Below are 18,783 nucleotides of genomic sequence, written 5' to 3'. Positions count from 1 at the left end.
GGGTGTGTGTGTTGTCCTTACCGTAGTTACTTTAAGTTAGATTAAGTAGTGCGTGAGCTTAGGAACCGATAACCTCAGCAGTTTGGCCCCATAAGACCTTACCACAAATTTCCAATTTTTGCTCCTGTATCAAGAAATTATTTGGAAATTTATGGTAAGTTCTTGTGGGACCAAATCTGCTGAGGTCATCAGTCCCAAGGTTTACGCACTGCTTACTCTAGCTTAAACTAACTTACGATAAGGGCAACACACACACCCATGCCCGAGGGAGGACTCGAACCTCCGACGGGGGGATCCGCGCGAACCGTGGCAAGGCACCCGAGGCCGCGCGGCTACCCCGCGCAGTCTTCATCAAGAGAAATCAGGTATAAACGGTCTAACGTTATTTGACAACATGCACTTACTAAACTAAAGTAGTCCTATTGTTTTTAGGAGATATTTTGTAAACAATTACATTTTTCAGTCCCCAATTTATCAGAGTGAAATTGCAGCTCGGCTTTCTGTACTTGTCGTCCGTGTCCCACGGGCTCCGATGGCACACAGGCCGCCGCCTTGGCTGTGACGGGGAGCAGCTGTCCTTGCCAATCACCCGCGCCACGCCACGCCGCCATGCCACGGCCGCCTGCTGGTCGATTGCTCGGCGGCGCAGACAAACGCTGGTACGTCTGTCTCGGCAGACCCTGGTTTTTCTGCTGTTGGCCATACGTCAAGCAACCGCATAAACATGCCTCACTGCTGTCCAATACGTTTTTATTTCCCACTGTCGTTTATTCAAAGGAACTTCTACCACTTTTTCTCGATGCATTTTATTGTCAGATTCTCTTCACGTAGCAATACCAACATTATTTCTCTTCCAAGAAAAAAAGAGGACATAATAATGCGGTCGAAAATATCAGAAAGTGGTAATCGTTACTGTGCCGAGCTGCGTTGAATTTATCGTTACTTACATGTTGTACATTGGCTGAAAAAGTCACAACACCAAGAAGGAGTTGTGCGACTTAAACGGAAGGTGGTGGGTATGGTTTCTACTGCTGAAAGCTGGTGTCTATTTCTTGCCAGTCGCATAAGAATGGTGATAGTAGGCTCACTATGAGGATGCAAATCAGGTTTTCTTAAATGCATGCTGTAACGATCGCTATCTTTGTGGTTAGACGCGGTGAACTGATGTTAGTTCACAGCGCCTTTAATGAGACAATGTTGCCTCTATCAACTCTTCACCCAGTTTCAACGAGATCATGTAACAGGGCTACCAGAAGCTGGATGTTCCTTCTGCGGTACTGCAGAAAGACTTAGCAGGAATATAGCCATTGTACGTAAAGTGCCCTCCGCCACACACCGTTGGGTGGCTTGCGGATCATGTAATAGGGCTACCAAAAGCTGGATGTTCCTTCTGCGGTACTGAAGAAAGACTTAGCAGGAATATAGCCATTTTACGTAAAGTGCCCTCCACCACACACCGTTGGGTGGCTTTCGGAGTATAAATGTAGATGTAGATTGCTGCCAGCGAAGGTCACGAGAATGTACGGTCGCAACAAGACTGGGTTTCGGACGGCCACGTGGCACTACCGAAATGGAAGACTATCGTCTTCGGCGTATGGCTCTGGCATCTGCGGCAGCAATGTAAACAGCAGTTGGCATCACAGTGACAACGAGCTGTTACAAACTGGTTACTTCAAGGACAGCTCTGAGCCAGACGACATGTAACGTGCATTCCACTGACACCAAACCACCGCCGTTTTTGTACTTCTGTGGTGTCATGCGTGAGCTCATTGGAGGACAGGCTGGAGGACTACTGTGTTTTCAGACGAAAGCTGGTTCTGCGTCGATGCCAGTGATGGCCACATGTTGCTGGTGAGCCGTAGTAAATTTGCTGTTTTGAAGAGCGCGTCGTAGCGCGTAGTGTGAAGCAGTCGCCCTCCGTTTCTGGCGGTGGCGCCGTTGTGGCAATCGCAGCTTTGGTGTTCCCCTCTGGTGGGAAAGGGGAAAGGTAGCCTGTTCACGTGCATTTAAGGGGCGCTATGAGCTCGCTAAGTGGAGTCTGGTCAGTTGTTCAGCCGAGTCAGTGTGGGGCAGTCAGTGTCTGTCTGTCGTCCGGAGTGTGTTAGACCGCCAGTCTGCTCGAATTTGTTCGGGCGATGGTCGTTGGCGGTTGGATCGATCGGATGGTCGGTCGCGCACTGAGACATAAGATGACTTGTCCGTCTTGAGCGTCGGCGCATATGAGGTCGCCACGTCAGTCCAGTGGGCCGCACCGTATAGCGAGGGGTAGTGGCTTCGCGGCCGACACGAGAGCAACAGGAGTCAAGCCACGACATCGGTCTGGTCGGCGCGAGCTGCGACGCCGTGAGACGGGAGATCGGCGCTCCTTCCTGCGTCCGTTGAAGCGGCTGGCAGCGGACGGTTCGGAAGAGCGTTTTGGGCGTGCTGCGCCAGGTCTTCGCCAGACATCGCAGTTTATTAAAGGTTAAGTGATTCGTGATACGTTGTTTCATTTACTTGTTAAATTCTACTTGTGTTCTTGGTCAGTCTCTCGTCCCCAGCTTGCTCATTTGTCTCTCGTCCGCATTTGTTAGGCAGTTAGTGTCTGTCTGTCTGTTTGTCGGTCTGCCGTACGTTAATAACTGCCTCTGTCATGTTTGTCGGATTCGTTGTTAACGAGTTTATTGCTTAAGGTGTAAAGGCCGAATTCCTGAAATATGTCTTTATCTTGCCTATTATCTTGAGAGGTGGTGTATGTGTAATGTAGGGCATGTTTGTACATTTTATGTAAGACGGCATTTCATGAGTTTTATTTAAATGGTCATTTTAATATATAAAGTTGCCACCTTTCCACCGAAAGAGGTGCCACTTTCAGTGGCAAGCAATTTTTTTTTTAAATGAGTGTTTGTGTGAGTTGTTAAAATTTTTAGTTTAAAGTAATGACTACGGGCGTGTTAAAAGGGAGCGGCAAGGTTGTCAGCCCGAAAGCTCATACTGTCAGAAAAAAAAACTGCCTCTGAATAAATTGTAACTTGATATTTAGAGGGTGCTTTCTGATTATAATTTTTTAAATCTGTTTTTTTTAAAGGAAAGGGTTTTTAGGAATAAAATTTCCATTTGTTGAAAAAAATTTGTTTTCATCAGTTACCCACTGGCAACTACTTCCACGATCACATAGTGTTGAAACGTCCCCTTAAAAAAATTTAATGAATTACTGTGCTGATAAATCTCTGACATTATTTGATTTTCAAAAAGCTGAGCAAAACCGAACATACTCAGACATTTCGCTCTTTACCTATTCTGATCAACACTAAACTGACACACAATATTTTTAGCGCAACACAGTCTGACTTTCAAAAATCCCTACAAAAGAATGGGCCTGACTAACATTAACCTATACGTTTCACAAATCACTTACCTCTCAAAAATCTTCGTTACTCGAACTATTGCAATACAGTGAGCGCCACTACTGCCAGCTCAATAGTGTTCAAAAGTGATGATATATATATCAGTCCACGATATCCAATATTACAAATTTACTCTTTCTGATGGACACACGTCCAGATCGTCCGCTCTCAAAATTCCTCCATCTCTCTCCCCACATCCACCACTGCTGGCGGCTCACCTCCAACTGCGCAACGCTACGCGCTGTTAACAGCCAACTGCCCAACGCTACAATAGCAAACAACAATGCAAAGCAGCCACAGACTGCACACAGCACAGTCAGTGATTTTCATATAGAGCGCTACGTGGGGTTACCAATATAAAAACCTAAACAGCCTACTTACATAGCCCCCATGCTCCCCACAAAAAAATTTAGAAATTGTTTTGGGCAGTGGCCAATACAGATTTGAAAAAAATTTTCATAATTGCAACAACAGAGAAATCAAATGCACACACTTATTGATACAATGTTGGTCAAAAGCTAAAATTTTCTCCCAATCCATAAAGACAGTCCTGATCATTCATCACAGTATTAATTTCAATTTTATGCACAAAGTCTGAGGAGTAAAAGAAAATGCACACGGAAGTAGTGGATTTCCATGCAGTCTTGAAGAAGTAGTGTTGTCCTTCCAACAGAAACACAGTGTTGACTCTTGACGTGCAGACAAGTAATGGGCCACAACAGAGCAAACCCACAGCAGAGTCAGTCGAAGTTTTGAAGAATATTGGTAGGTAGGTCGTCACAGAGCAGACCCACTGTAGTCCTGGTAGAGATTATGGTATTGGTGAGTCATCAAAGGTGTAGACCCACTGTAGCCCTTGTAGAAATAATGGTATAGGGTTAACAGCCAACTGCCCAACGCTACAATAGCAAACAACAATGCAAAGCAGCCACAGGCTGCACACAACAGTGATTTTCATATAGAGCGCTATGTGGCGTTACCAATATAAAAACCTAAACAGCCTACTTGCAGCGTGATTAAATGTGTTAATGTTCTTGATGAATCGCGCAGTAAATAAAGTAAATTCTTTAATTAAGAGATTTTGAAAGTAAAACCACGGTTCAGGTGGTTAGAAGGAGGCCATTTGGGGGCCTGCAGCCAACCAGTCTGCGTACTAGACATATTACACCTACACGTGGAGCTACGGTCTGGGGTGCGATTTCATATGAAAGCAGGAACACTGTCGTGGATATCCCACACAACCTGATTGAAAATTTGCACGTTCCCACACAACTTGATTGCAAATTTGTACGTCACCTGTTGTGGTGCCATTCCTAAACAGGATTCCAAGGAGTGTTTTTCAACAAGATAACGATCGACCACATACTGCTGTTATCACACAGACGGACATCCGGCACCCGTTCAGCTCAATACATGCACGTTTGCATTCTGTCGGTTTTATAGGTTATTAATGACCCAGACTTTCACATTTGCAACGGCTTCTCTCGCGCTTACACTAACCTGTGATCTTTCAATGTTAATCACTGAAATATATTAGCTAAACAAACGTATTCCCGAAATTTAAATACTTAATTTTTGAGTTGTGATTTTTTTCCATCAATGTACTTTAGTATATGTCATCCAAGAATTTCTTTTTGTAATGTAAAACGTTCGAGTTTTAGACTAGACAACTACTGTCCGCACCACACATCTCTGAGATCGTAGTCCTCAAGAAGCTTTTCGCGAAAGATGCCAGAAAATTGGAGGGAAACGGCAGGAAAGCTCAGTGAGGATCGACGCGATGTATTGGAACTAACGGCTGATCCTCAGCACAGACAGCGGCAACGATTTGTCTGTAAACTAGTGGAAATATGCATTGTTATATGCTTAATCGAGTGGCAGTCAATCGCTACAACTGACAAACTCGTAAAATCTCTACGAGTATGCATTTTCAGTTATTTAAAGTAACCACATTAAACTTGAGGGATTCTTAGGTAAATTTAATTCACTCCCATAGAAAACAGCTTATAAAACCCTCATCCGGCTGAATGCTGAGAATTTCTCAGCTAACTGGGACCGTTATGAGGTATTATTAATATAAGAGGTGGATACAAATCAGAGAAGAGCAGCACGTTTCTTGCGGTCTCATTTAACAAACGCGAGAGTGTCGACATCCTCAGAAAACGCCAGTGGCAGACACTAGGGTGTATCACGGAGAGATTTCAAGAGAAATGTAATACTTCCGTTTCCAAAACAGGGTGGTGCCATCAGGTGTGGCTGTTGTTGTTGTTGTGGTCTTCAGTCCTGAGACTGGTTTGATGCAGCTCTCCATGCTACTCTATCCTGTGCAAGCTTCTTCATCTCCCAGTACCTACTGCAGCCTACATCCTTCTGAATCTGCTTAGTGTATTCATCTCTTGGTCTTCCTCTACGATTTTTACCCTCCATGCTGCCCTCCAATACTAAATTGGTGATCCCTCGATGTCTCAGAACATGTCCTACCAAACGATCCCTTCTTCTGGTCAAATTGTGCCACAAACTCCTCTTCTCCCCAATTATATTCAATACCTCCTCATTAGTTATGTGATCTACCCATCTAATCTTCAGCATTCTTCTGTAGCACCACATTTAGAAAGCTTCTATTCTCTTCTTGTCTAAACTATTTATCGTCCACGTTTCACTTGGCTACACTCCATACAAATACTTTCAGAAACGACTTCCTGACATTTAAATCTATTCTCGATGTTAACAAATTTCTCTTCTTCAGAAACACTTTCCTTGACATTGCCAGTCTACATTTTATATCCTCTCTACTTCGATCATCATCAGTTATTTTGCTCCCGAAATAGCAAAACTCCTTTACTACTGTAAGTGTCTCATTTCCTAATCTAATTCCCTCAGCATCACCCGACTTAATTCGACTACATTCCATTATCCTCGTTTTGCTTTCGTTGATGTTCATCTTATATCCTCCTTTCAAGACGCTATCCATTCCGTTCAACTGCTCTTCCAAGTCCTTTGCTGTCTCTGACAGAATTACAATGTCATCGGCGAACCTCAAAGTTTTTATTTCTTCTCCATGGATTTTAATACCTACTCCGAACTTTTCTTTTGTTTCCTTCACTGCTTGCTCAACATACAGAATGATTAACATCGGGGAGAGGCTACAACCCTGTCTCACTCCCTTCCCAACCACTGCTTCTCTTTCATGCCCCTCGACTCTTATAACTGCCATCTGGTTTATGTACAAATTGTATATAGCCTTTTGCTCCCTGTATTTTTACCCCTGCCAACTTCAGAATTTAAAAGAGAGCATTCCATTCAACATTGTCAAAAGCTTTCTCTAAGTCTACAAGTGCTAGAAACGTGAGTTTGCCTTTCCTTAATCTTTCTTCTAATATAAGTCGTAGGGTCAGCATTGCCTCGCGTGTTCCAACATTTCTACGGAATCCAAATTGATCTTCCCCGAGGTCGGCTTCTATCAGTTTTTCCATTCGTCTGTAAACAATTCGCGTTAGTATTTTGCAGCTGTGACTTATTAAACTTATAGTTCGGTAATTTTCACATCTGTCAGTACCTGCTTTCTTTGGGATTGGAATTATTATATTCTTGTTGAAATCTGAGGGTATTTCGCCTGTCTCATACATCTTGCTCACCAGATGGTAGAGTTTTGTCAGGACTGGCTCTCCCAAGGCTGTCAGTAGTTCTAATGGAATGTTGTCTACTCCCGGGGCCTTGTTTCGACTCAGGTCTTTCAGTGCTCTGTCAAACTCTTCACGCGGTATCATATCTCCCATTTCATCTTCATCTACATCCTCTTCCATTTCCATAATATTGTCCTCAAGTGCATCGCCTTTGTATAGACCCTCTATATACTCCTTCCACCTTTCTGCTTTCCCTTGTTTGCTTAGAACTGGGTTTCCATCAAAGCTCTTGATATTCATGCAAGTGCTTCTCTTTTCTCCAAAGGTCTCTTTAATTTTCCTGTAGGCAGTATCTATCTTACCCCTAGTGAGATAATCCTCTACATCCTTACATTTGTCCTCTAGCCATGCCTGCTTAGCCATTTTGCACTTCCTGTGGATATCATTTTTGAGACGTTTACTGCATTTTTATATTTTCTCCTTTCATCAATTAAATTCAATATTTCATCTGTTACCCAAGGGTTTATACTAGCCCTCTTCTTTTTACCTATTTGATCCTCTGCTGCCTTCACTGTTTCATCCCTCAAAGTTACCCATTCTTCTTCTACTGTATTTCTTTCCCCCATTCCTGTCAATTGTTCCCTTATGCTCTCCCTGAAACTCTGTACAACCTCTGGTTCTTTCAGTTTGCCGCCCGGTGTGGCCGTGCGATTCTAAGCGCTTCAGTTTGGAGCCGCGTGTCCGCTACGGTCGCAGGTTCGAATCCTGCCTCGGGCATGGATGAGTGTGATGTCCTTAGGTTAGTTAGGTTTAAGTAGTTCTAAGTTCTAGGGGACTGATGACCTCAGAAGTTAAGTCCCATAGTGCTCAGAGCCATTTTTTTCTTTCAGTTTATCCAGGTCCCATCTCCTTAAATTCCCACCTTTTTGCAGTTTCTTCAGTTTTAATCTACAGTTCATAACGAATAGATTGTGGTCAGAGTCCACATCTGCCCCTGGAAATGTCTTACAATTTAAAACCATGTTCCTAAATCTCTGTCTTACCATTATATAATCTACCTGATACCTTTTAGTATCTCCAGGGTTCTTCCATGTATACAACCTTCTTTCATGATTCTTAAACCAAGTGTTAGCTATGATTAAGTTATGCTCTGCGCAAAATTCTACCAGATGGCTTCCTATTTGATTTCTTACCCCCAATCCATATTCACCTACTATGTTTCCTTCTCTCCCTTTTCCTACGCTTGAATTCCAGTCACCCATGACTACTAAATTTTCGTCTCCCTTTACTACCTGAATAATTTCTTTCACCTCATCACACATTTCATCAATTTCTTCATCATCTTCAGAGCTAGTTGGCATATAAACTTGTACTACTGTAGTAGGCGTGGGCTTCGTGTCTATCTTGGCCACAATAATGCGTTCACTATGCTTTTTGTAGTAGCTTACCCGTACTCCTATTTTTTTATTCATTATCAAACCTACTCCTGCATTACCCCTATTTGATTTTGTATATATAACCCGGTATTCACCTGACCAAAAGTCTTGTTCCTCCTGCCACCGAACTTCACTAATTCCCACTATATATAACTTTAACCTATCCATTTCCCTTTTTAAATTTTCTAACCTACCTGCTCGATTAAGGGATCTGACATTCCACGCTCCGATCCGTAGAACGCCAGATTTCTGTCTCCTGATAACGACGTCCTCCTGAGTAGTCCCCGCCCGGAGATCCGAATGGGGGACTATTTTACCTCCGGAATATTTTACCCAAGAGGACGCCATCATCATTTAATCATACAGTAAAGCTGCATGCCCTCGGGAAAAATTACGGCTGTAATTTCCCGTTGCCTTCAGCCGTTCGCAGTACCAGAACAGCAAGGCTATTTTGGTTAGTGTTACAAGACCAGATCAGTCAGTCATCCAGACTGTTGCCCCTGCAACTATTGAAAAGACTGCTGCCCCTCTTCAGGCTCTCTGAGCACTATGGGACTTAACATCTGAGGTCATTAGTCCCCTCTTCAGGAACCACACGTTTGTCTGGCCTCTCAACAGATACCCCTCCGTTGTGGTTGCACCTACGGTACGGCTATCTGTATCGTTGAGGCACGCAAGCCTCCCCACCAACGTCAAGGTCCGTGGTTCATGGGGGGCTATAAGGAAATAATAGCTTAGTAAGCGCATCTTTTGCGGAATAGTGCTGAACTGTAGGAATACACAAGGCAATGGAGACTCTACGATTTATCTGAGGATACGGGCTTAAGAAAGACCGACCTGCATTTGTAGAAAATGTTTGTGTAGAGACTGCTTTCGACAAATTTAACTGGACTACACTCTTTCAAATTTTGAAGATAGCTGTTATAAAAATACGGGGAGCGAATGGTTATTTACAGCTTGTACAGAAACCAGACTGCAGTTATAACAGCCGAGGGGTATCAAAGGGAGGCAATAGTTCCGGACGGAGTCAGACAGCTTTGTTGGCAGTCCCCACTGTTATTCAATCTATTCACTGAGCAAGCAGTAAAAGAAACCGTGAAGAAATTTGGAAAGGAAAATAATGGTGTGGGAAAAGATATAAAAGCTTTTGGGTTTGCTGACGACATTGTAATCATACTAGAGACGGTTCGACTTGCAAGAGCGGTTGTGGGCAATGAGCTGTGACTTGAAAACAGGGATAAAAGTAATGGTACATAGTGGAATTAAATCAGGCGATGCTGACGGAAGCATTTTAGAAAATGAGACAGTGAAAGTAACAGGTGAGTTAGAATGAAAAGCGTTTATGAAAAAGAGATATTTGTTAACACAGAATATAAATTTAAATGTTAGCAAAACTTTTCTGTAGGTATTTATATATAGTGTAACCTTGTACGGAAGTGAATTGTAGGCGATACATAGTTCAGAGAATATGAGAATATAAGTTTTAAAAATGTGGTTTTGCCGAATAAAGCTAAATATTACATGGGTAGTTCAAGCAACTATTAAGGAGGTTGTGAATCGTATCGTGGCTAAAAGAAGGGAGCAGTTGATAGGATACGACCTGAGGCATCAAGGAATCATCAATTTAGTAATGGAGGCAAGGGTGGGGATAAAAACTGAGAGACGCAGACTGACTTACAGTAAGCAGGTCCAAATGGATGAAGGTTACAGTACCTATGCTGAGAAGAAGCAAGTTGCACAGGTTACATTAGCGAGGTGAGCAGCACAAAACCGGTCTGTAGACTGCCGACTGCAATTAAAAAAAAAAAAAAAAAAAAAAAAAAACCTTCCCGACACATGTCTTCCTCGAGTACCTCTCATGAATGGAATGTAAAAGACCGGAAATTATAGTGCTACGCAAAGAATCTTCCGCGGCATACTCCAAGCTGAGTTCCCGAGTTTAGATGTCGAAGCAGTAGGTATGTCGTAAAATAAAAAATTGTTATAAGCCGAAATATTCAAATATTTACGAAATTGAGTACTCCCTTTTTTTGTTTTGCATGAAAAGTCGACGGCAGATAATTTGCAGCATTTTTTGTTTACCGTCACAAGGTTAGTTAGGTAGAATATGTTTTAGAAACATATGCAGTTTTTAGTTATATTCTTGTTTAAACATACATTGAAGTTCTCTACTCTGTAAAAGTTACAATGTATGTAGATACAGGTGCTTCGGCTTGTCAGTCATAACAGATTTAATCAGACTAGCATTCTGCACTCATATTGTTTATCGATTTGCCGCTTGTATGTAGCTCGTTAGATTTTATTACGTCGCTGTTCCTGTGTACTGCGTATTTACCATTCCGTTGCAATTCTTTCAAAGTACGGTACGAAGAGGAACATGGCTATAAGTAAACTGAACGGGGTGACTTCAGAAAAAATTGTTTTTGATTAGTAACGTTCCATCTACACCGTTCTCCGCCTCCATTCGTTGATATGTGTCATCTCTAGTTTTACGCGAATGTGAAGATTGCTCTTGAACGACGTCATGGTTCATTCTGATCCGGCCAGACAGCCGCGCGCGTTAGCACACCGTTTCCGGTATTGTGGAGCCATGCCGGCCCAGAATCGAAGCCACCTGGCGGATTACTGCCGCGGTCTGGTGTGGCGGCCAGCATGTAAGTGATTTTTAGGCAGATTCACGCATCCTAGTAGGTGAATACCGAGATGGTACCCACGTCTCTCCTCAGTTACGTGATTCGCAAACATTTCGAAAACGTTGTCACACTTCCGCCTGAGGTGGCACTACAGGGAGACGGGTGTGCTACACAAATAATTTCCCGGCAACAGCAAGGACATCCGTCGACACTCTACCGCTAACAAAACCAAATTCAGATTAACATGCCGACGCCGTGAAGATAGGGGATAAGGCCGGGAAAAATAATGAAACAGAAGAAAGACGGCATGTTTCGTTCTCTTTTTCGCATTCGTTAACATGCAGATATTCTTTGTATTTAGTTTGCCGGCTGCAGTGGCCGAGCGGTTCTAGGCGCTTCAGTCCGGAACCACGCTGCTGTTTTGGTCGCAGGTTCGAAGCAGCCAATGTCAATAATTTCTGAGTGTCTTGCTACTGAGGAATGCTGAAATGCGTTTGAAGTTCTCCAGAGAACTGCAGCAAAGCAGTTACATAGTCTGGAATTACACTATGAGTTAGACAATTTTTAGTAAACTGTATGTTGAGGGTTGTCTTCTGGAGTTTCATTAAGATGTTCCTGTATTTATTGTAGATTTTTTTGGGGAATGCCTGGCTGGGCGATGAAATCTTCACCTTTTGGATTTGCAGCTCTTGTATTTTTTCTGTGTTTGCAGTTATGAACCTAGAAAACTCAACGGAACTAATAGAGAGAATTAAGAGCAAAGACATACCAGGCGCAGGAAGCCTCACATCATTTGATGTTGCATCAATGTATACTTACATTCCAATAAGCGAAGCAATTAACATCATACAAAGACTGAAACAACAAGGAAATACACCAGATTCACACATTAATGAAATGGCAACTACACTCAAGACCACAACAGCACAAAATTACTTTATGTTTAACAAAGAATTTTATTCCCAACATGAAGGACAGACAATGGTATCACAAATTATTGGCCTTCTAGTCAATATGTTCATGAACAAATCAGAGAACAGGATCTTTACACACATAATACAACCAAAAAATTCGAAGTTATATACAAGTACCGTTATGTCGTTGACATGATACACCTAACTGATGAACCACACACACACACACACACACACACACACACACACACACACACACACACACACACACACACACGCACATGTATATATATATATATATATATATATATATATATATATATATATATATATAACAGTTACACAATGAAATAAACAACTTACACCGAACCATTCACTTCACATTAGAAACAGAAACAGATAACACACTAAATTTTCTGGATACTACCATACCAGAAAACAAACAACATCTATGACTTCACAATATTCAGGAAACCAACAGCCACGAGCATCACCAGTCACAGTGTGTCGAACCGCCCAGTGACACACAGGCAAGCAGGTTTCAGATTAATGCTTCACAGACTGAACAGAACACCCATAAGCAAACGCAATTACACACAGGAGCTAGACAAAGCAACACAAATGGCAGAGGAAAATGGTTACAAGCCCCATATGATAGAGAAATTATACAGACAGATATGTAAACAGAAAAGGAACGAACGCACAACACACACACAAAAACGTACACAACACAGAACACCACAACATACAAACAATGACCACATGCAAGACACAATAGTGCACCAACACACACACACAAACAAAGCAAAACGGCAGATACTTACCTGCAATAACAAAATTGTCCACAGAATAGGCAACATATTGAAGAAACATGGACTTCAAATACGATAATGGATAGACAACGCAACACAGAAAAAACTCAGAACACTGGATACACACGTAAATAAATTCAATAGATGAGGAATATATATGAACTCACATGCAACACTTGCCAGTCAGTATACATAGGACAAATATGCAGGAACTTCAAAACAAGATACTCAGAGCACGTCAGATCCCAAAAAGTAACAGCGCCCATAGCACATTTGCTGACCACCAAACAGCCCATAACCACCACCCAACTAAAATAGCAAATACTGAAATCCAGCCCCAGCCAATACCACAAACTGAAAATAGAAGACAACTTCCACATACAGAAGGCAATAGCAGAACGCAAACAAGATTTAAATAAAATCACTACACTCTGTAGAGGCACGTTATTTAACACATTAAAGTTCACTTTACAGAAAAGACAACACGAACACCTAATGAAGCTCACACACACACACACACACACACACACACACACACACACACACACACACACACATTAATATGTGTATGCACTGCCCTTACAACTCAAAAGAAGAACGATCAGTCGCAAAAAGACGTCAGTATATATGGGCAAAATATTTTGCAACGCCAAAATCACGTTTTTTAAAAATCAAGGGATGTGTTAACTCGCTGATAACATTCATATTTACATCATTTGGTCTGCAGATGACAAGGTATCAGTGCAGGGTACCGTGCACATGGTCCTGCAAAACCATATAATCTAAAATCACGGTAAAAACGAACACGAACAAAAACTGTCGTTAGGCCTCGTTTTATTAGATCAGTTACAACCTAAAATATGTTCACTTTTTACAATTTTCAATTAACAAAATCCGCTGATGATGGCACAGAGTTACCGAAATATGTTTGGGTAACAAGAGAAAAAACCGTGTTTTTGAATAAAAGGCGGAACCTATATCCAGTAAGAAAGGAAAAGATACACGAGCTACAAATCCAAAAGGGGAGGCTTGATGCACATAGCATAATTTTATTGTACATGTTCAAATTTTCTAAAAGTTCTACTAAAGGAGCTCAGAAAAGAGGATAGCTCGGGCCGATGTGATAGCTGTAATGTCAGCAAGGCAAACAAATGTTTCCATGCTACATAGCAAGGCACTGTGAAGTACCATTACTTAGCTTCAGCACCCGAGCACCACTGTAAATTCAAAACTACGCAAGAACAGCCAGTCTCGGCGACACAGAGTAATTACTGAATTATCACAATGAGGCAAGGAGCGATGACTTTTCTGATAAACAAGTGCGAATGCGCTCATACAGCCAGAGCCATCGCATCATAGAAGCGGCCTCCACCCTTTAAATAACGAGGCTTTCGGGACTCAGATAGACATCCAGTCGTGGTGCTATCACTTTGACTGTGTCGCTGGAGCCAGAGAGAATGAGAATCTGTTGAGTTTTACCGAAACCACTACAAGATGACTGATGATGGTCTGCCTGCTACCTACTTGCTGACTACAACAACCTGATGCAACCTGATGCATACCAAATCCATGGTCTGCCATTGCTGTCTATTGGGTCATCATTGAGCAGAAGACTAGGGTGTGGCCAGCCCTCCTCCACTGCGAGTCATCGTGGATGATCTGCAGGCTGCCAGCTCCACAGTGGCTAGACGTGACACATCACGCAGCCTCCTCGCCAACTCGTGTGCGTCTGCTGTAGTCTTGGTCGATCCATGGTGGATGACCAGGCTCTAGACTTCACGAAAACCGACATCCTGGACTGCAGTCGGCAGTCTCCAGTTGAGAGCGGAACAAGCTGCCTATGGGAGCTCTGAGGTGGACGCCACACCGTATCGCAGAACGCTCAGCAGGCGACGCCTACTCGACCCTGCTGCTGGCAGCCCAGCATTTGGCAATGACAGTGACCTATGGGGGCAACGTTAGGACTCGCTGACAAGGCGTCAGCACTTCTATACGGCACGCGAGTTTACGCCCAACCGCCGACTGTTACTCCCAGTTACAACTCTGTACACTTTACGTGATAAATATATATTAATGTGGATATCATTATGTCACTGACGCCTCTAGGCTTGAACTAGTCCACTCACCCACACTCCATGCTTGGCCTGCTGTTATCAATGTGATCCCAAGCTACCTCGGTTGCAAGAGTGCAAACTTATTTGTCAGAATCAAATATGCACAAGTTCAAATGGTTCAAATGGCTCTGAGCACTATGGGACTTAACATCTGAGGTCATCAGTCCCCTAGAACTTAGAACTACTGAAACCTAACTAACCTAAGGACACCACATACATCCATGCCCGAGGCTGGATTCGAACCTGCGACCGTAGCGGTCGCACGGTTCCAGACTGAAGTGCCTAGAGCCGCTCGACCACAACGGCTGGCTATATATGCACAAGTGCTTGCAGTACACTAAGGAGAGAACGCAGTTATTCGCGTCATTCAAAATACAAAAAACGTTGCTGTATGTTGTTTGTTAGTAATGGGTGGGGAACCGGTGCCGCTTTTCTCACTTTCCGAAACACTGAAAATCTCATAATTCTCAAAAAGCTGTTGAACTATGTCTGCAGGAAAACTATTTCGTACTGTACTTATCACAAGGTTTCAGCAGGAGAGCACATGGAGATCGAAACGGATATGAATTTTGAACGTTGCCACCAGTTAGCAGTGCGTGCATTTGATTATTTTAGCTTAACAACTAAGTAAGGACACTGTCCCCAATTTTCCAATACCCAAGCATTTCTTGCATAAGGAAACGTCACATAATACGGTCACATTCTTGCTGATAAGTATAACTTCACATGAGAGTGACGATATGCTGGAGATGCCTGGCCCAGAGGCGAGATTGTGTTTCCTTATAGTTTGTCTCTTGCTGCTAGTGAGTTCATACGATTCATATGATTTGATGCCTTCTGGTAAAGACTCGTTACTATACTATCCCGAATTAAATGTTCACAGAAACGGTACAGCAGACCACTACAACGGCAGATAAGGTGCTAGGCTTAGGGAAATTTGGCCAGAGTTATATCACTTGATAGATATCACTTTGGATAACCTGTTGCATGACGTTCATGTACACAAAGGGTTCATATCTACGCATTTCACTGCCCTGGAACTACTGCCATCATCACCATCATCATTATAACCACCACCAACAACATCACCATCATCATCATATTATGGCTGAAGCTAGACTCTCCCCTACGTTCCCTATCACGCGACACGACGACCCACTCTTGTTTAGGAGTCATAATCGTTCAGCTGGTCAAGTGGTAGCGTCTTTCACGACTAATGAAAATTTCCTGTGGCCGGTTTCGAACACAGCCACTTATTAAATTACGAATAAAAATGATCAACAATACCGTCTGAACACTTTTGACATAGGAAGTCACCATCGTTCTCTCAACGGTCTTGCAAAGATGCCGGGGAGTGGACAGAGGTTCAGGGTATTCTCCTGCTCTTGGGATGGAAAACTGTCCTTAAAAGGAGGAAGAATCTGCAATGATCAACTGCGTGAGCACGAGGAAGGCAACGGAAGCCAAGGCATTAATAAGATACATAATGTGTATCCATAGGATATGTGACCTGTCATTGAAAAAGTGTCATGATGATCTCTTCATTGGCAAAAGATTCCGGATCAGGTCCCCTTTCGGATCTCCAGGAGGGAACTGCCAAGAGGCAGCTGAGCATGAGAAAAAATGGAATACCAACGACTGGATGACATTCTACAAGTCGGAGCGTGGAATGTCAGACGTTTGAACGTATAGGAATACTAGAAACTATAAAAACAGAAATGAAAAGGCTGAATCTAGATGTGGTGAGGGGTCAGTGAAGTGAAATGAAAAGAAGATAATAATTTTTGATCAGAGGAATAGAGAGAAATACACACAGCAGCAGGGTATGGTAATATGGGAATAGAATTCGTTACGAAATGGAAAGGAGGGCAGAGAGCGAGATAGTATTAACAGTTCAGTGACAGGATTGTTCTCATCAGAATCGACAGCAAACCAACGCCGACAACGATAGTTCAGGTATATATGCCAATATCGCAAGCAGAAGATACAGAGAGAGAGAAAGTATATGAGGATATTTAACGGGTAATTCAGCGTGTAAAGGAAGATGAAAATCTAATAATCTTGGGATATAGGAGTGCAGAGGAAGGAATAGAAGAAAAGGTTGCCGGAGAATATGATATGGGCTCGGCAGTAGGTATGAGGAAGACTAATTCATTTCTGCAATAAATTTCATCTGGTAATAGCGAATACACTGTTCAAAAATCACCAGCGGAAGAGGTATACTTGGAAAAAGTGGGGACATAGGGGATGATTCCAGCTGGATTACATCGTGGTGAGACAGCGATTCCTAAATCAGTTATTGGACTGTAACATGTACCCAGTTGCAGATACGATCTCAGATCACAATTTAGTAACGATGAAGTATTAGACTAAAGTTTGCGAGACCAGTCAGAAGGAATCATTGCGCAAAGAAATAATAAGGACAGAAGAGATACGCTTGAATTTCTTTTAGGCTGTAGATACTGCGAAAATGAATAGGCCAGCAGGCAGTTCAGTTGAAGAGGAATGGACATCTCTAAATAGAGCAGTCGTAGAAGTTGGAAAAAAGCATAGGTACTAGGCATCTGCAAAGAAACCACGGGTACCAGAGGAAATACTTCAGTTGATCGACGATAGAAGGAAGTACAAAATGTTCAGGGAAATTCAGGAATACAGAAATTCAGGTCACTTAATAGTGAAATAAATAGGAAGTAAGACAAGCTAAGGCGTAATGGTTGCATGAAAAACGTGAAGAAATCAAAAAGAAATTATTGTTGGGAGGGCTTACCCCGCATGTAAAAAAGTCACAACAATATTCTGTGAAATTAAAAACAAAGGTGGTAACATTAGAACTGAAATGGGAATTCCACTGTTAAGAGCAGAAGAAAGAGCGGTGATTGAAAAGAATACAATGCAGCCCTTCATGAGAGGCAGGAACCGTCCGATGACGTGACACAAAAAGAAACTGGAGTCAATGTGGATGACATAGAGGATCCAGTTTTAGAGTCAGAATTTGAAACAACTCTGGAAGACTTGAGATAGAATAATGCAGAAGGGATAGTTAACATTCTATCGCTCTAAAGTCATTGCGGGAAATGGCAGCCAAATGACTATTCAAGTTGGTATGTGGAATCTGTGAGACTGGCGGCGTATCATCAGACGTTCGAAAAAATATCATCCCCACAATTCTGAAGATAGCATGGACAGGTAAGTGTAAAAACTATTGAACAATGAGGTTAGCTGCTCATGCATCCAAGCTACTAACAAGAACGATATACAGATGAATGGAAAAGAAGATGGAGGATCTATTAGTTGAAGATTAGTTTGGCTTTAGGAGAAGTAAAACCACGAAAGAAGCAGTTCTGACTTGGTTTTTGAGAATGGAAGCAAGACTGAAGAACAATAAAAATACACCTGTAGGACTCATCGACCTGCAAAAAGCCTTCGAAAACGTAAAAAAGGTGCAAGATGTTTGAAATTCTGGGAAAAATAAGAGTAAGCTATAGGGTAACACGGGAAATGTACTATATGTATAAGAACCAAGAGGGAACAGAAAGATTGAAAGACTAAGAACGAAGAGCTCAGATTAAAAAGGAATACAGTCTTTCAATTCTACTGGTCAATCTATGCATCGAAGGAGGAATGAGAAAAATAAGAGAGAGGTTCGAGAGTGGGATTAAAATTCAGGATGAAATGATATCAATGATAAGATTCGCTGACAAAATGGCTACCCTCAGCGAAAGTAAAAATAATTACAGGATCTGTTGGAATGGACAGTCTAATGAGTACAGAATTTGGTCTGACAGCAAACCAAAATAGACAAAAGTAACGAGAAGTAGCAGTGTTGAGAACAGAGAGAAACTCAATACCAAAATTGTTGATCACG

Source organism: Schistocerca serialis, chromosome 1 (assembly GCF_023864345.2).
Source record: "Schistocerca serialis cubense isolate TAMUIC-IGC-003099 chromosome 1, iqSchSeri2.2, whole genome shotgun sequence".
Lineage (NCBI taxonomy): Eukaryota > Metazoa > Arthropoda > Insecta > Orthoptera > Acrididae > Schistocerca > Schistocerca serialis.
This window is presented reverse-complemented; position numbering follows the sequence as displayed.